General features: G+C 46.5%; 1 protein-coding gene across 3 annotated transcripts in view; it reads right to left on the bottom strand.

Annotated features, from left to right (window-relative positions):
- Sgms1 (sphingomyelin synthase 1) overlaps nucleotides 1–18,406 on the bottom strand; it is a 265,773-nt gene that overhangs the window by 86,897 nt on the left and 160,470 nt on the right. For all 3 annotated transcript variants that reach the window (XM_032891806.1, XM_032891803.1, XM_032891804.1), the window contains one exon: nucleotides 7,363–7,444. The gene's annotated coding sequence lies outside the window, so the exon portion shown is untranslated. The remainder of the gene's footprint in view (nucleotides 1–7,362; nucleotides 7,445–18,406) is intronic.

Consider the following 18,406-nt stretch of genomic DNA (forward strand, 5'->3'; position numbering starts at 1 on the left):
GTCTCAACAGTACAGAAGGCTTCTCAGGAAGCAAATCCAGTACTTCCTGAAAGGAAGGGAAGTTTACACAACACTGTGTGGCATCAGATCTCAGTTCCCCAAACACTAGCCTACCGAAGACAGAGTGGTGGTAAGTCAGTCTAGCTTCCTTCCAGGAAGAAATACATACACATTGATAATTTGCCAAAGCACTGATATCTTCTTTCATATAAAACTCCTAAAAGCCACAAATATTTCTCTGTTTACCTACTTATGCACACCTTGAGATGATGTTTGAATGCTCTAATCCAAAGTCATGTGACATCTGTATTAAAGCAAGCACCTAGAGTCATCGCCACACACGCAGGCAGAAGTTCAGGGTCAATACACGTCTGCTTTTGTGACAGGTAGAAATAAACACTGCAACTCTTCCCAAAAAGGTATGTCAGAAACCAGATGTCTTCTTATCCAATTAAATGTTTCATGACTGCAATCTGTGACAAAGAGCACAGATCAGTATTCTAACTATAATCAACCTAGAGAGGCGGTCAGCGTTCTTCAGCCTGTGTGTAACTGACCTAGCAGCTGCTAGGTCATGCATCAAGGTGGAGAGAATGGAATGAGAATCACAGGAAACAGGAAACACTGGGCCTCAGGACCCACGTGCAATGAACCGTTCCTTGGAGCCTACCTTCAACTCAATTGCCAGCACGGCCACTACGAGGAACTGTTCCACTTTTTAAGAGTTGTAGTTTTTAAAATTCTCAACAAAGACTTACATCTTCTAGCTAGAGCCATGTATCTATGGCACCCTGGTCTATAAGAGGATTATCTGGTTAGAAAGGTAGGAGGAGTAAATTCCACAAGAAGAAAATGGGTTTACTTCCTAGAAGTGGGACTCAGGAACAAATATCGGTTTCTAGCAGGAAATTCCATTCTATGCCTAATATGAAGGCTGATCCAGGTATTTCTCCCCCGGTTATAAACTGCATTTTTAACACTCAGTAGAAATCTAATGTTAGTGAACTTTTCCTAGCTGTTGACAGTGTCCAGAGTCTAATAAATGCTGTATCTGAGCTGTTCTTAATAGGACTTAATAGCCTCAGGACTGATCAGAAATTTGACATCAATAATATTACTTATACAGCACTCAGACCTCATTCAAAACATGGAAAATGCATCCAGAATTCTATCTAGAACAAAAAAAAAACCAAGCTGAATTCACTTCATTTATGGCATACCTCGTTGTAGCGGTGACCTTCATCTTGTACACACGATTTTAGATTTACGCTTTCTGCAACACTGCAAGACAGTTTATAACATCTATAACATTGAGGACACACGAACGGTAGCCTCATAAGGAAGGAAACTCTACCTACGCTGAATTCCCCAACCTAAAGTGTTTTAATTGAAAACTGAAATTTTAAAACTGATGTTGGTTTTGGGAAGACTGTCAGGGCTGCCATCATAAACACAAAGGCTAGAGTCAAACTGTATAAATTTAAAATTTAAAATTTTTTAACTGGTCGTCAAGTATTTAAAATATCCAAAAAGATGTATTATGGAAAATTACATTAAAATCAACACCCACACAGCCACCACACGTAAGAAGCCAGCCATTTGAAAAGGAACCTGACAGCTCTCTGTGTGCTCCTCTTCCTGTCTGAGGTTGACATGGTTTCTTTTCATAATTATGTGTTAAAATTTTAGAAGACCTGGGTCTAAGAAATGCCTTTAATAATAAAGTAGGTTGTGGTGCCCCATGCCTGAACTGTCAGTACGGGGGAGGCTCAGGGAAGTGACTACTGCAATTTGAAAAACAGCTTAGGCTTCATAGTAAAATGTAGTTTAAAAACAAAAGACTAAAATAAGGGAGCTAGAGACATGGCTCAGCTGTCACAAGCATTAATGCTTTTGCGGAAGACCTGACTGAGTTCTGCTCCTAACACCCCCACTGGGTGGCTTACAACTGCTTCTAAAAACTCCATGCTCCATGGGATCCAGTGCCCTTTCCGGCTTCCACAAGCATGCACTCACACGCACAAACCCACTCAGGCACACACACATTCACGTACAATTAGGAATAAAAATCAAACCTTCAAAATAGCCGACGTCAGCAAACAAATACATAGTCCTTGCCTTCTGAAAGCAGAGGCGGTCAGAATGGAACGTAACAGCAGAGTGCGGGCTACTTCTATACCAACTTTACATAGGCTAGAATTAGCCGAATGAAGGCATCCTCTGTTGAGAAAATGCTTCCATGAGATCCTGTTGTCGGTCATTTTCTTAATTAGTGATCGATGGGGGAGGGTTCAGCCCACTGTGGGTGGTGCCATCCATTCCTGGGCTGGTGGACCTGGGTTCTATAAGAAAGCAGGCTGAGCAAGCCACTGGAAGTAGGAAGCCAGTAAGTGAGTTCCTGTCCTGACTTCCTCCACTGATGGAAGTGTAAGGCTTTTAAATAAACCCTTTCCTCCCCAGCTGGCTTTGGCTATGGCATTTCACTGCAGCGATAGAAACCCTAACTAAGACAATCATTGAATTCAGCCCCAAAGAAACAGAACCTAATGGTACCCGAAACACAGGTCACTATGACTCCCGCATTCATGCACCCAGCCAGTACTGGCTACTGGGAATATTAAAGTACACCAAATACCCCTGACATGGTGTCAGGGCATGAGATGTGCCTGGAGAGGTCAACTCAATTACCCAAATTAAGGTATTATTAAACCAAGGGCAACTGGTTCTCTCATGCCATAAAACGACAAAGGAAAGAGGCATCTTAAAGACTGATAATGAACTCTAACACATTGCCCACCATGGAAAAGTGAGAAATAACCACAGGGAAAAAACAGAAATCAAAGGAAACAATCCGCTAATGAGGGGCTTAATTGTGTTTGCAACTGTACGTTGAACAATTTATATGACAGCGGATATAAATGAACATGTCCTCTGTGAAATTAAAAGGCTTACGCGTCAAAGACAGGGCAGGTATACAAGTAAGGGAGCCAGTCAGTACTAATTGTCTAAGTGAGATGCTACACAGTTCCCATCTAGTGCACACGGAATGAGATCCTGACGCATGCTGAGGAAGAGGCCATTAAGGGGTTATTGGAAAGCAATGGCATCAGCTATCTGAGGCCAGGGCACAGAAAAGTGCAGCCATCCCAAGACCATTCACAACATACTGATCTGGAGTTGTCCTAGAGTGCAGGACACTGTCTACTTCAAGGGTGGATAACATTCTGCTCCACGGTCTGAGGTTCCAGAGGTTGCCCCTCCCCGCCCGTACACGTTGGAATACCTTGACACTGGCAGTGTTATACTTATGCTTTCAAAAAAAGAAAGAAAGCTAGAAAGGAAGAAAAAAGGAAGGAAGGAAGGCAGACTCTTCTTGATCAATCCTTCATATCTCATCTAAATGCCTCCTTTGAGCTGGTGATAATCCAAAGACAGTTAACAATTGCTGAGGGGATAGGAGGGATGGGGGGCGGGGAGAGGACACTCTCTCGATTAGAAGTCCCTCCTTTTCCGTGAGACTGAGTGCTGATCATGTAAACCTCCTGATTGTGCCTCACTGCATCCTCACATCAGTGGCCTGTGATCCCAAGATTTACCCAAGGTCCCAGGCACGCCTCGACTAAGATTTGATGAGCGGATGAGCCTTCAATTAACCATTTCCACACTTCTGCAGTTCTTTTCCATCAACAATGCTAAGTCTCATAGTTTAGAGACATTAATTAGCAGCAAATGCCCGATTCAAATGTTTTCTGCCACTGACACCCACCCTGACCTACCCACTCTTACTGACACCTGGGTAATTAGCTCTCTCCTCTATGGTTTGCACATTAAGACCTGCAACTTCCAATTGAAATGTTTGTTTTCTTTGGTAAGGCTTCATTGCTGACCCTTGAAGTAGAATTAGTATGTTTTATTTGTACTGGAATTTCCCCTCAAAGCCCACGTCGTCGGAACCCGATGATTCCCATCAGACTGAGGACCACACACACCTGGCAGATCTGACCACTTTATACTGATACTTGGGCTACTCGGAAGCCACAGAAGGGCATTCCTGACAGATGGTGAAACAAAACAATTATTTTATCAGTGAAACAATTAATTGTTAACTCCCGTGATTTCTTTCTGCTACAAAGACCCCCCCAATCCTGAGGAGGCCCCAGGGTAGTAATTTATATTCCAGGGGTCTCTCTCTGGAATTAACCACAAGCTTCCATGTGAAATAGACAAGAATGAAGTTTGGAATAATTCAGTGATCCCCAGGCTCACTGTGGATGTAAATGCCTTTTAAGAGGAAATAGGAGAAGTGAATGTTTTAAGATTACAGAAGTTTGATTCAGGTTACCTGAGGCTTTTTTTTTTTTTTTTTTTTTTTTTTTTTTTTTTTTTTTTTTTTTTTTTTTACAGCTTAATAACAAGAGTTTGGAAAGTTAGGTGGTAGAGACTTAGAATAAAAACAACCACCACAACCTCCACGGTTCCTTAGCAATTCTAGGCTCCAGTTATTCCTTCTGATAGGCAAGTGAGAGAAACCGAGAAACAAAGTGCTTCCGGAAGAAACACTGACATTCCCATCCTGGCTCTCCTCCTTTTTCTATCTAACTCCCTACGAGATTTCAAAATCGAGCCAAGGTGAACGTGAGGCCATTTAGGTGGTGTCTCTCTAAAAGCAATTTATGATCCATTAAAACCGAATTTCTGAATCAAAAGCAAGACCTCATGCAGTACACAGAGGCGCTCAGCCCGCCTGAGCCTGCAGCTGTCACAGAAGGGGGAGGGATACGGAAGTAGAAAGCTAGGGAGTTGCTGGGATCTGTCAACAAGAATCGTCACAGAGCAGCCAGAAGACACAAGGGAGGGGTCAGCCAAAACAGAGCTCACCGTTGGAGAATGCCAGTGGGGCCCATGATAACAGAGGCTTGAATTCAAAATTAGTCTTGGCCTTGACCTTCCATTCCAGAAGCCATGGGGTCACGAGCATGTGGATTTTACCAAACCTTGCTGCACCAGCCAAAGCAAAGTGCTACTATCTCAGCCAAGGTGGGAACTGCAAATCCGGACTCTGATGTGCCTTCCCAGCAGGAGCCCACGGTGCGGGCCTGTTGGAGCCAGCTTGTACCAGCACAACAAGCGGACTGTTAGCATTTCAGGACCACTGGCAGGTGAGCCACAGTAATAATTAAACTAAAGGAGCTTGGGCTGGACAGATGACACAGAGGATAAGAACGCTCACCGCTCTGCAGAGAACCTGGGCCTGGTTCCCAGCATTCCCTTCGGGAAGCTCACACCTGCCTGTAATCCCAGCTTCAGGGAACCCAATGCCTGCCTCCGGCCTCCATGGACACAGACACAGACATAGACACAGACACAGACACAGACACAGACACAGACACAGACACAGACACAGACACAGACACAGACACAGACACAGACACAGACACAGACATCATATAGATGAGCAAAAGTAAAATAAATTCTTTAAAGATTACCTAAACTTGACGTTTTAAAAATGACCAAAAATAAAGATAATACTTGAATTAATTACTTCCTGATTATTTTACCATTCGCTTAGCTCCTGATGCTGGTTGGGACTATGTCTGATTCACAGAAAAGCATATAGAGTGCACATCACTTTTAAACCCATTTTGGGTGACTTCTATGGGATAGGCTAAAATCAACCTCAGTAGAAAGGTTTATACCCCAAGAAGCCTGCAGAGACAGGAAGCCATCCTGGTACAGCCACAGTGCTGACACTTACTGAACTCTGCCACTTAAAGATTTATCAGCACTCTTCCAGTGAGCTGCCACATTTGAGCTGGCCCATCTTAAATAGACTGTAAATGACAATACTAAGTATGCGGACAGAAAGCACTTGCATTGTTGTGGGCCTGTCGCACTGTGGAGTGTTGTGGACAGTCTCTCGCGTCATAATGGGGCTCATCAGGTCCACCCCACAGACGAATGAGCTGAGGTAGCCCACGAGCATGTGGGTCTGGAAATGCCTGACTGAATTATCTGAGGTCTCCACTCCACACGCACTGCACTGCCATTATCACAGCAAACTGGAAACCAGCCGAATGTAACTGACACATAGCTAACCATTGTTCAGAGCTACAGCATGGTGTGACAATTCTTCCAAGGCACGCCGACAACAGGAAACTTGCAAAGGAGGCCCCTTAAGACTCCAAGTTCTAGAGGGAAGCTCATAAAAACTCAGGAAATAACCAACCCAGAAGTTCCTAGCGTTGGTATCAGGAATTGCCTTTAGCAGCAACAACTTTGGTCACTGTTGTCATTCGATGCTAAAGGCAATTCTTGATACCAACATCTAGGAGCTCTGGAAATGAGCAGATGCCCTAGGCCCATCCTTCCCCCAAGGTTATCCAGTCAGCAAGGGCCGTTGAGGAGACTCAGGCTATGGTCAAGTTGTCTGAAAGTTATGCAGAGCTTTGGGGTCCCGTCTTTTGAGAATCATGGAGCACACTGTGCAGTGGGGGGGGTGGGGGTGGGCTTTCAGTGATGTAGCTGCTTCTGACTCATCCCTGCTCCTGTATATAACCCCTCAGCCATGAAGGAACCCCAATAAATGCTTTGGTTCACCAAGTGTGACTTTGGTGGTGTTCTTACTTTGGTCTGTAGGGTCTGTCATTGGTTTCCTATCAAGGTTATAGAAGCTTGTGTCACGCCTCTCCAGGGATAGCATCACACAATGGACAGGAAAAAGTCTCAGGCAATGGATCAAATTTTACTCATACTTCTGATGGACCTACAAAAGCTACCTAAGGAAGTGGCCCCTGAAAACAAGGTCATCTGTGTTTTCCAGGGGCCATTCCTGGTTTAACTGCTGACCCCGGACAAGGAATCCTTCTATCACTTGACACTTTTCTTCTGTCCTCCAGAACGAATGCACTAGACTAAAAACGATATATTCTACAAAGAAAGCTTCACACATTAACAAACTCTCTCAGCTGTCCCCATCCTGCTCTGAGGTTTATAGATATTTATGTCTTAATCTTTCTTTTAATTTTATGTACATGTACAGCTGCTGTGTGTGCACTCTGTGTGTACTATGTGCATGCAGTGACTACAGAGGCCAGAGAGATTCTTAGGTCCCCAGGAGCTGGAGTTACAGCCAGCGATACGGCGCCCTGTGGGTGCTGGGAATTGAACCTGAGTCCTCCGGAAGAGCAGCCAGTGCTCTCGGAGCACTGAGCCAACACTTTACCCTAATACCTATTTTTAAAAACATTTTCAGTTTTTACACACTTAAGTCATTTGATTGTTCCATCCTTTTATTGAGACTTCTTAAGCATGATTCACGCAGTCATTAAAAGAATTCCAAAGAGCTAGCAAACATTTACTTACGGATTATTTTAAAAAGACTCTCCTCATCTTGGCTTCCTGCAGGATACTAGCTTCTCCGTGTGTTCCCGTTCATCTCCATCACCTGTTACCAGGAGGAAGATTCTCATTAGTTGTACGGTATTTTCTAATAACCTCTATCAAATGTACCACACAAGTAACAATAAAAACAACAAAACCCCAATGGTCCAAAATTCTACCACTGACGAGCCACAGGAATTCCTCTCCCCCAGCCTTCATTTCTTCATTTCTAAACGAGCATTAAACATCCCTTACTGTCTGTCTGGGTGGTAGTCATAGTTAAGTAAGCTAAAGGGCATGGTCAGCATCCTTTGATCCAACAAAGGTGTTGCCCTGGCAACAGGGACATTGAACACTTAACAATCGCAAATCCTTTATTGCCCAGAGGTTGAGTTCATCAAATCCTGGAGATCTGTACACGATCACCCAAGAATGGAATATACACGGCAAAGTGCTTGCTTTGTTTTGTTTTTTAAGAGGAGCCCCTCAGTATTTCACATCAGTCATGTAACTGGCAGGGTCAGACACGAGAAACAGGACTTCTGGTTTCTTCTTTTCACATCGGCCCAGCATGGAGACACTTGTCCCTGGTAGAATGCAACATCCATCACTTTATGTGACAAGCATGTAGCTCTGGGTAGACGACGTTGGCAGGCAGGTCCCTGAGCTAACTTTCCTAGCTCAGAGCAGAGAGAAGGACAAGAAAGCTAGCATGGCTCCATCCATACGGCGCTGCCACAGTCACTGAAGCAAAGACAGAAGCTTCAAGCTACCCAAGGCAAGAGGAGGTGCAGGGAGGACTCGGGAGGAGGAGGAAGAAACACCACATGAATCCAGGTGCTTCTCAGTCAGAAGGAACAGGCCCACAGCAACAGATCTGGGGGAGGACCTCCGTTCAGGGGAAGACAGATGGTGGAGCACGTGCTCATTGGCTAGCTGTGGCTTTATATGGCTGGCCACCGTGCAAGGAAGCTTCTAAAAGAATGGAGACGACTGTACGATTTGACATAAGCTTCAAAGGAGTATGAGTAAAGCGCACCTAGATATTTCCCAACAGTGTAATTTTTGGCAAATAGTTTATTCCATCTGAGGCTCAGTTTCCGGGTTAGTAAGACAAGGACAACAATGCCCACAGTTCAGAGCAGTCATGGACGATAGCGATGAGTATACAGACCATTGTACAGGAAAACCCCAGCTAGCATGTTACTAGCATGGTTATGACAGAGACGATTAAATTCCTTGTTATAAAAGACAATACTAGTGTGCAACACACTGAATTCATAGACTCCTTATGCGAACCCTTTGGAAAGAGGTCTAGTAACACAAACTTTCCTAACATTAATTTTTAAATTTTATATTATATTTGCAACTTTTAAAAATTAAGACATATTTATAATATTTCCGTCTTCCTTCAGCCCGTCTAAGCCCTTACATACACTCCCACTTCCTCTCAAACTCATGGCCTCCTTTCTTTACTCATCAGTTCAGTCAGTTTACTGTAGTTTGCATGCATACGATTTAGGGGCTGACCACTTGGTGTTAAACCAATTAGGGCCATTCCTAGGAAGGTGAACTGTCCCTCTCCAGGCAGTCATTGTTCCTTTGCAGCTCTTTCTGGCAGTAGGGTTCCCTGAGTGCCACTTTCACATTAGCGTGTCTATTCCTGTTCCCCCTGTTCAGGTCTTGTCTAGACAGCCATACTGTTGAGGTGACATGAGTGACGCTTCCCTGTCATCGTCTTTCCTACGAGACACACTTTTATTGTGATGGAGTGTTGAATGGAGAGTGCCTTCTTCTCTGGCAGCCTTTCCTGACCTCGGCCAACAGAAGCTGTGCGTCTGTTGGTGTTGGATCAGTACTGAGTTCCTTCTATGGACTGGAGAAAATGACTCATTCCTAACAGAAGCAGTGAACTGTTGTGTATTCCACATGCATCTGCAGAATGTGGGGACCATGCTGAAAATTATGGGCAGCTCATCTTCAAGGCTTCCCTCAGCACCACACTATAGCTTCGGTGAGGACAGTGTGGGTGAGGTCATGCCAGCTTTGAAACAAAAGTATCCGATCTCATTATCTACAGAAGGCATCCTGGATGCCTCTAAATCACCCCTTGACACTCCTTCCCATGATGCACACTGCTTCTATCTTCAGACCGGCCATAGACAATGTGCAGGAGGACATCTGTCTCCTTTGAGTTTAGTCCCCCTTGATGTAAGAGGCCAAACACCTTATTTACTATTATAAGAGATTTTTTTCCCCATCTTTATTAATTTGGGTATTTCTTATTTACATTTCAAATGCTATTCCCTTATCCGGTTTCCAGGCCAACCTCCCCCCAACCCCTCCCCCTCCTCTTCTATATGGGTGTTCCCCTCCCCATCCTACTCCCCCCATTACAGCCCTCCCCCACAACAATCACGTTCACTGGGGGTCCAGCCTTGGCAGGACCAAGGGCTTCCCCTTACACTGGTGCCCTTACTAGGCTATTCATTGCTACCTATGAGGTTGGAGCCCAGGATCAGCCCATGTATAGTCTTTGGGTAGTGGCTTAGTCCCTGGAAGCTCTGGTTGGTTGGCATTGTTGTTCATAAGGGGTCTCAAGCCCCTTCAAGCTCTTTCAGTCCTTTCTCTGATTCCTTCAACGGGGGTCCCGTTCTCAGTTCAGTGGTTTGCTGCTGGCATTCGCCTATGTATTTGCCATATTCTGGCTGTGTTTCTCAGGAGAGATCTATATCCGGTTCCTGTCAGCCTGCGTGCACTTCTTTGTTTCATCCATACAAGACATTTTTTTTAATAAATTAGTTAAAGGAATTAAAATTGTAATCAAGAATGGTAATGGGCCAGCTGTTCCAAATGATTAAAAGTGACATCAACAACTAATGAACCACCCATTCATTCTGCCAAAGCATGGGGATTAAAAGTACAAGCTTTTAAGGACTGTGGTGGTTTGAATGAGAATGACCCCATAGGCTCACAGGGACAGCACTATTAGGAGGCATGGCCTTGTTGGAAGAAGTGTGTCACTGGAGGGTGGGCTTTGAGTTGTCAAATGCTCAAGCCAGACCTAGTGGAGACGGCCTCCATACCACCATGTTTCCGGCTATGATGATAATGGATTCAAGTTCTGAACTGCAAGCCAGCCCCAGTTAAATGCTTTCATTTATTAGAATTGCCATGGTCATGGTCTCTTCACAGCAACAGAACCTTAACTAAGACAGAAGTGTAGATAACCAACTCATGCTAGACTCGAAGATAGAATGTGGGTCCATCAAGAGAAAACTTGATTCATTCAGCAAATATTTCTGAGTGCCCTGAACTTGGCAAGCATACTGCTGAGTATGGAAAGGAAAACTGCATAGTTAAAATTCTAGCTCCCACAGAGCTCACATGCTGGGTGGAATAAGAGACAGCTGTAGAGAAGAGAAGAAGAGAAGAGAAGAGAAGAGAAGAGAAGAGGAAGAGAAGAGGGAAGGGAAAGGAAGGGGAAGGGAAGTGAAGGAAAGAGGAAGGGAAGCCAAGAGGAAGAGAAGAGAAGGGGAGAGGAAGAGAAGAGGAGGGGAGAGGGGAGGGGAGGGAAGGGAAGGGGAGGGAAGGGAAGGGAAGGGAAGGGAAGGGAAGGGAAGACAAGACTTAACAAGGACCATCCAAATGTGTGAGCCCTGGAAAGACTAGCACAAATCCACAACACCCTAACTATGCTTCAAAGACAATGCTAAAACTCCACAACAGATATGCAAAAAGCCTGGCTAAAACAAATACACTGTGTGTGTGTGTGTGTGTGTGTGTGTGTGTGTGTGTGTGTGTGTGTGTGTGTGTGTGTGTTTTGTGCACATGTGCCTGCACACATATATGATGCTAAACATTGGACCTAGGGCAGTTGCTTGACAAGCATCATACAACTGAATTACAATTCTAGCCCAATATATTCCATGTGGAATGTACACTCTAACCTAAAGCTAGATAGGTGGGGAAACAGGTTAAGATTGTTTTAGATTCCCATTTTCTTCCTCTCAGGAAAGCTGGCTTGCTTTGAGAAGCTGGGGCTTCTCTTTGGGGAACAGTGTTCAGAGTCACTGAAAGCATGTGCTTTGTGCACACAAGAATTGCAATTCCCCATGACTCCTGACAGATCTTAAGTTCAACGTACAATTTCTGCATACCTTAATCTCTTCATCAATAGAATGGGGTGATATCAGTACTAATAGCTAGATGCCATACTATAGATACAAAGACATAATCAATGCCTCACTAAAGCCTATGCAAAGCAAGTGCTCCCTAGTGTTCTATTATCCTCAGTGTTACAGAGAGGGCAAATAATAGAAAAAGGTCCACATAACAACAGAGATTAGATCTGCGAGAGCTCAGAAAATGATGCAGACCATTTCACTGGGTGACTCAGAAATGGCTTGGGGTATACAGTTGCTCATAGCAATAAAGGGGAAACTGTCTTCCTGATATCTGCCTCAGAAGCAGCAGCAACAGCAGTCAGAAGATGCTGGGGGCAGGAGGTAGTTCAAAAATATTACCAGCATCCATTTAGAAGGAAAACTGAATGATTTGTTCAAGACGACTCAGTTCATGGTCAAGCCTGGGGCTCAAAGCCAGGCAGTTTCACTCCATGTTCTCACCCACAACACTGCACTGCTATTCCAATGCTAAGAGAAATAGCTGAAGACAAGACACACACCCAAGAAAGACCCTGGAAGAGCAAGAGAGCGCAGCCTCAGCTCACTGAAGACAAGAGGAGAGGAAGGAACATTCAGAGTTGAGTGCCAAAGAGCTCAAGGACCAAATGTACTAATGCTACAGACTCGTTAGCATAGATCCACAAGAACTCCTGAAAGGATGGCACAGTAAATGTCATCTAGTGTTAGAGCCCGCTCTTGGCACAAAGAGCACAGGGCCCATTCAGGTCTAAGACAAAACATACTGTGATCATGTCACAGCCTCGGAGCGGCCCCCTCAGAGCGGGGACGGCCCTGCAGCACGCAGCTCCTTGCTGAGCTTCGGTTCTCTTTCACTGCAGCTACTGTTTTTAAAGCAAGAAAGAGAAGGAGGAAAACATCACTCAAGGAACTTGAAGAATGAGAAAGCGGGTAGGGAGGGAGGGAGTTCATCAGGAATGGGGCTTCTGGTTAAGCAGGAGAACACACACTGAGGACAAAAAGGAACAAAATCCTGGTCAGGCTCAGGTGAGACGAACTCCAAAGCAGCCCCGTGATCTCTGCCTCTTCTTCATTCTCTTGAGCATGAGTAACTCCTAGAGCCTACCTATAACTGTTAGGATATTGGAAATTACAGAATACAAAAGACTGCAATATCCATTCTGCCACAGGATCCTCTCCCATGCTGGTTATGATGAGCAGTCAGGCTACCATAATGTGAGCCACCCAGTGAGAGCCCATGAGGGCAACTGCTACTGACAAGAAACAAACCAAGGTGCTTGGCCCACGAGCCCCCAAAACCTGAATCCTTTCCCGAGCTGTACCTCAGATAAGACAGCAGCCACAGTAACACCCTGACTTCAGCCTGATTAACACTTAGCTAATTCAGGCCCAAACGCCAGGCTCCACAGCAGCCAAGAGATCACTTGTGGGTAGGTTGATCTGCAAAAACTGGGCTGGACCAATGGCCACATGGCTCTAGATGATCAGGGCAGAAGGGAGGAGAGACAGGTCCATGATGCCCTTCCCCTGGCCTCTGGCAGAGAAGGAGGGAGAAAGAGGAAAGCCCAAGAAGCCTGAGTCTGGGAGAGAGGGGCCTCTCTTCCTAGGCTGGCCAGTTGAAGGATATAATTAGTCCCATTTACCAACAAAATCACCTAACTGGTGATCAGACTCTTGGCTGGCCTTCAAAGGCTATTCGGCATGCCAAAGCTTGGGCCACTGAGGTCCAAGAAAATTCTTCCCATTATACGAGCTTTTCTACAAACCTGCCCATAGGAGAGTAACCAGGGGCACGTCGTACAGAATGCATTGTGCCTAAACACTGTTTAAAGCAGATGTCTGGAGAGTTGAAACAAGCTGAGACTTTCTCTTACTGGCTTTAAGAACTCAATTAAAATGAAGACACCTATAGTTTCATGTCAATTTCCCTAACATGAACTCTGAAAACAAACACAAAGAGAGACACACAGAGACACAGATATAGAGGATATAAATGTGGATAGGATATAGATAGAGCCATCATCCTTAAATCTTCATAATCTCATTTACAACCCCCCCACAAATCAGTTCAGGAAATCTTCCGTCATAAGCAGCATGCACTCAAGCCAAGAATAAGTCACTGAGCAAAAACCCCTCTCACCTCACAGGCCAACCGGCTACAAGCAGAAAGCAAAAAGGTCATCCCACAGTCACATACTCTCGAAAGGTAGAAAACCTCTGCTGCACACAAAGGCCCAGCCTTGCAGTTGGCAGATATAATGCACGCACCCTAAGACTCACTGATCTGTCCAAGGTTACTCTGCCACAGAGTTCTGACTTCCTGTTTCCCAGGCCTCTACACACTGAGTTCTCCCGAATGCTAGCTTAGACATGAAAACACGACAGAGGTGATAGTAAATACTAGGAGTGAGAAAAAGAGGAGTTAACGTCTCAGGACGCCAGGAAGCTCCTCCAGTTCTCTAAAAACCCAAGCTCTGTGGTAAAGGGGAGAAAGAAATACCACCACATAAAACACTCAGTGTGCCTAAAATAGGCTGCTTTCCTTTTGAATGACCTGATTCTCTTTCTTTCCCTATGTTAAGGGAGGAAAAAAAAAAAAAATCAAGAGGGCTGCCACAGGAAACACGCAGGCAAAGGCTGTTTAGATGCTTAATGTATGCTGAGGCGTAAGTCTGATCCAGTCAGTGAGCATCTGGAGGCCGTCTAGACCCAGAGCAACATGGTGGGGGATGGGGGGTGGGGGATGGGGTGGGGGAGCCTGGTAGGCTATCAGAAAAGGGTGCTTGCTCACACTGTTGATAGCCGACAACCAACCGATACAGCAGAGATATTTCCAGTATGTATGTCGGAAGGCTTATAGGAATGCAGACTGAGGCTGTCTTCACTCCTTGATACTTGCTTTTCTGTGTAATGATATTACCGGTAAGGTAGTTGTAGAAGCAATCCAAACACATGGGGGTCATACCAATCTATAACCCCCACTAGGAGACTTTCCCCACAGGGCAATCAGTGAAGCCTTTCAACTTTCTCCTTTCCCCCAGCACCATGAAGAAATAAACCAAAAGTCCACAAGGGTTTCTCTTCCCCATGCAGTCAGCAGCTGCCTTCTGCAGACACGACTTTACCACCGCTTGGATTTCTCGTTCATTCAAAATCAAGTGTGTGAAGAAGCCCTGAGTGTGTGAAGAAGCCCTGAGTGTGTGAGTGTGTGGAAGCCCTGAGTGTGTGTGAGTGTGTGAAGAAGCCCTGAGTGTGTGAGGAAGCCCTGAGTGTGTGAGGAAGCCCTGAGTGTGTGAGGAAGCCCTGAGTGTGTGAGGAAGCCCTGAGTGTGTGAGGAAGCCCTGAGTGTGTGAGGAAGCCCTGAGTGTGTGAAGAAGCCCTGAGTGTGTGAAGAAGCCCTGAGTGTGTGAGGAAGCCCTGAGTGTGTGAAGAAGCCCTGAGTGTGTGAAGAAGCCCTGAGTGTGTGTGAGGGAAGCCCTGAGTGTGAAGCCCTGAGTGTGTGAAGAAGCCCTGAGTGTGTGAAGAAGCCCTGAGTGTGTGAGGAAGCCCTGAGTGTGTGAGGAAGCCCTGAGTGTGTGAAGAAGCCCTGAGTGTGTGAAGAAGCCCTGAGTGTGTGAGGAAGCCCTGAGTGTGTGAGGAAGCCCTGAGTGTGTGAGGAAGCCCTGAGTGTGTGAGGAAGCCCTGAGTGTGTGAGGAAGCCCTGAGTGTGTGAAGAAGCCCTGAGTGTGTGAAGAAGCCCTGAGTGTGTGAAGAAGCCCTGAGTGTGTGAAGAAGCCCTGAGTGTGTGAGGAAGCCCTGAGTGTGTGAAGAAGCCCTGAGTGTGTGACGAAGCCCTGAGTGTGTGAAGAAGCCCTGAGTGTGTGAAGAAGCCCTGAGTGTGTGAAGAAGCCCTGAGTGTGTGGGGAAGCCCTGAGTGTGTGTGAGGAAGCCCTGAGGTGTGAAGAAGCCCTGAGTGTGTGAGGGAAGGAAGAAGCCCTGAGTGTGTGAAGAAGCCCTGAGTGTGTGAAGAAGCCCTGAGTGTGTGAAGAAGCCCTGAGTGTGTGATGAAGCCCTGAGTGTGTGAAGAAGCCCTGAGCCCTGAGTGTGCCCTGAAGAAGCCCTGAGTGTGTGAGCCTTGGTGTGTGGGAAGCCCTGAGTGTGTGAAGAAGCCCTGAGTGTGTAAAGAAGCCCTGAGTGTGTGAAGAAGCCCTGAGTGTGTGAGGAAGCCCTGAGTGTGTGAAGAAGCCCTGAGTGTGTGAGGAAGCCCTGAGTGTGTGAAGAAGCCCTGAGTGTGTGAGGAAGCCCTGAGTGTGTGAGGAAGCCCTGAGTGTGTGAGGAAGCCCTGAGTGTGTGAAGAAGCCCTGAGTGTGTGAGGAAGCCCTGAGTGTGTGAGGAAGCCCTGAGTGTGTGAGGAAGCCCTGAGTGTGTGAGGAAGCCCTGAGTGTGTGAAGAAGCCCTGAGTGTGTGAGGAAGCCCTGAGTGTGTGAGGAAGCCCTGAGTGTGTGAAGAAGCCCTGAGTGTGTAAAGAAGCCCTGAGTGTGTGAGGAAGCCCTGAGTGTGTGAAGAAGCCCTGAGTGTGTGAAGCAGCCTCGAGTGTGTGAGGAAGCCCTGAGTGTGTGAAGAAGCCCTGAGTGTGTGAAGAAGCCTTGAGTGTGTGAAGAAGCCCTGAGTGTGTGAAGAAGCCCTGAGTGTGTGAAGAAGCCCTGAGTGTGTGAGGAAGCCCTGAGTGTGTGAAGAAGCCCTGAGTGTGTGAAGAAGCCCTGAGTGTGTGAGGAAGCCCTGAGTGTGTGAGGAAGCCATGAGTGGGTAAAGAAGCCCTGAGTGTGTGAGGAAGCCCTGAGGTGTGAAGGAAGCCCTGAGTGTGTGAAGAAAGAAGCCCTGAGTGTGTGAGGAAGCCCTGAGTGTGTGAGGAAGCCCTGAGTGTGTGAAGAAGCCCTGAGTGTGTGACGAAGCCCTGAGTGTGTGAGGAAGCCCTGAGTGTGTGAGGAAGCCCTGAGTGTGTGACGAAGCCCTGAGTGTGTGAAGAAGCCCTGAGTGTGTGAAGAAGCCCTGAGTGTGTGAGGAAGCCCTGAGTGTGTGACGAAGCCCTGAGTGTGTGAGGAAGCCCTGAGTGTGTGAGGAATCCCTGAGTGTGTGAAGAAGCCCTGAGTGTGTGAAGAAGCCCTGAGTGTGTGAAGAAGCCCTGAGTGTGTGAAGAAGCCCTGAGTGTGTGAAGAAGCCCTGAGTGTGTGAGGAAGCCCTGAGTGTGTGAAGAAGCCCTGAGTGTGTGAAGAAGCCCTGAGTGTGTGAGGAAGCCCTGAGTGTGTGAAGAAGCCCTGAGTGTGTGAAGAAGCCCTGAGTGTGTGAAGAAGCCCTGAGTGTGTGAAGAAGCCCTGAGTGTGTGAAGAAGCCCTGAGTGTGTGAAGAAGCCCTGAGTGTGTGAGGAAGCCCTGAGTGTGTGAAGAAGCCCTGAGTGTGTGAAGAAGCCCTGAGTGTGTGAAGAAGCCCTGAGTGTGTGAGGAAGCCCTGAGTGTGTGAAGAAGCCCTGAGTGTGTGAAGAAGCCTGAGTGTGTAAAGAAGCCTGAGTGTGTGGAGGAAGCCCTAAGTGTGTGAAGAAGCCCTGAGTGTGAGGAAGCCTTGAGTGTGTGGAGGAAGCCCTGAGTGTGTGAAGAAGCCCTGAGTGTGTGAAGAAGCCCTGAGTGTGTGAAGAAGCCCTGAGTGTGTGAAGAAGCCCTGAGTGTGTGAAGAAGCCCTGAGTGTGGGAAGCCCTGAGTGTGTGAGGAAGTGTGTGAGGAAGCCCTGGGTGTGTGAGGAAGCCCTGAGTGTGTGTGGAAGCCCTGAGTGTGTGAAGAAGCCCTGAGTGTGTGAAGAAGCCCTGAGTGTGTGAGGAAGCCCTGAGTGTGTGAAGAAGCCCTGAGTGTGTGAAGAAGCCCTGAGTGTGTGAAGAAGCCCTGAGTGTGTGAGAAGCCTTGAGTGTGTGAAGAAGCCCTGAGTGTGTGAAGAAGCCCTGAGTGTGTGAGGAAGCCCTGAGTGTGTGAAGCCCTGAAGAAGCCCTGAGTGTGTGAGGAAGCCCTGAGTGTGTGAAGAAGCCCTGAGTGTGTGAAGAAGCCCTGAGTGTGTGAGGAAGCCCTGAGTGTGTGAGGAAGTGAGGAAGCCCTGAGTGTGTGAAGAAGCCTTGAGTGTGTGAAGAAGCCTTGAGTGTGTGAGGAAGCCCTGAGTGTGTGAAGCAGCCTTGAGTGTGTGAAGCAGCCTCGAGTGTGTGAAGAAGCCCTGAAGGCTGTGCCTGCAGCTGTACTTGCTCCTGTTGCATGGGGACTTCCTGGCAGCCTGGTCTCTGAGCATGGGCCATGAGCAGTTCACAGTGTGCACTCCACTCTACACCATGCCAGCAAGCGCCACCCAAAACGTCTCAGCTCAGCACTGAGAAGACCATGGCCCATTGCAGTGCTTAACTACGGTTTTCCGATCTAACAGAAACAATCATAGAATGATGGACAACAAAGGCTTCTAATATGTTGCCAACTGATATCATCTCTCAGCATATAAATCAAAGTTAGCACATCTTTGGAATGTACTGTTAGAGCATTTCATTTGGAAAATTGCTGCCTGCGTTGTTACCTGTAAACAATTCTAAAACAAGCCACCTATTTTGCTTTGTGATTAGAGTGGAATTTCCAGTTCCTGTAACTGCCTGAAACCTACGACTGCCATCTTGTACTACCCTGTTATGCAAAGTAGCATCCTCAGCACTGATGACTATAAAATCAAAATATCAATCAACTGTGAAAAGTATTGAAGATGTTTTCGTCTTATAGTATCCGATATTCAGCCAAGAGTTAATTCTTTATGTGAAGATAAACAGGCACACTCATTTCAGTTAGTGTGCAAATAATGCTTTCATC

Source organism: Rattus rattus, chromosome 2, assembly GCF_011064425.1.
Source record: "Rattus rattus isolate New Zealand chromosome 2, Rrattus_CSIRO_v1, whole genome shotgun sequence".
NCBI lineage: Eukaryota > Metazoa > Chordata > Mammalia > Rodentia > Muridae > Rattus > Rattus rattus.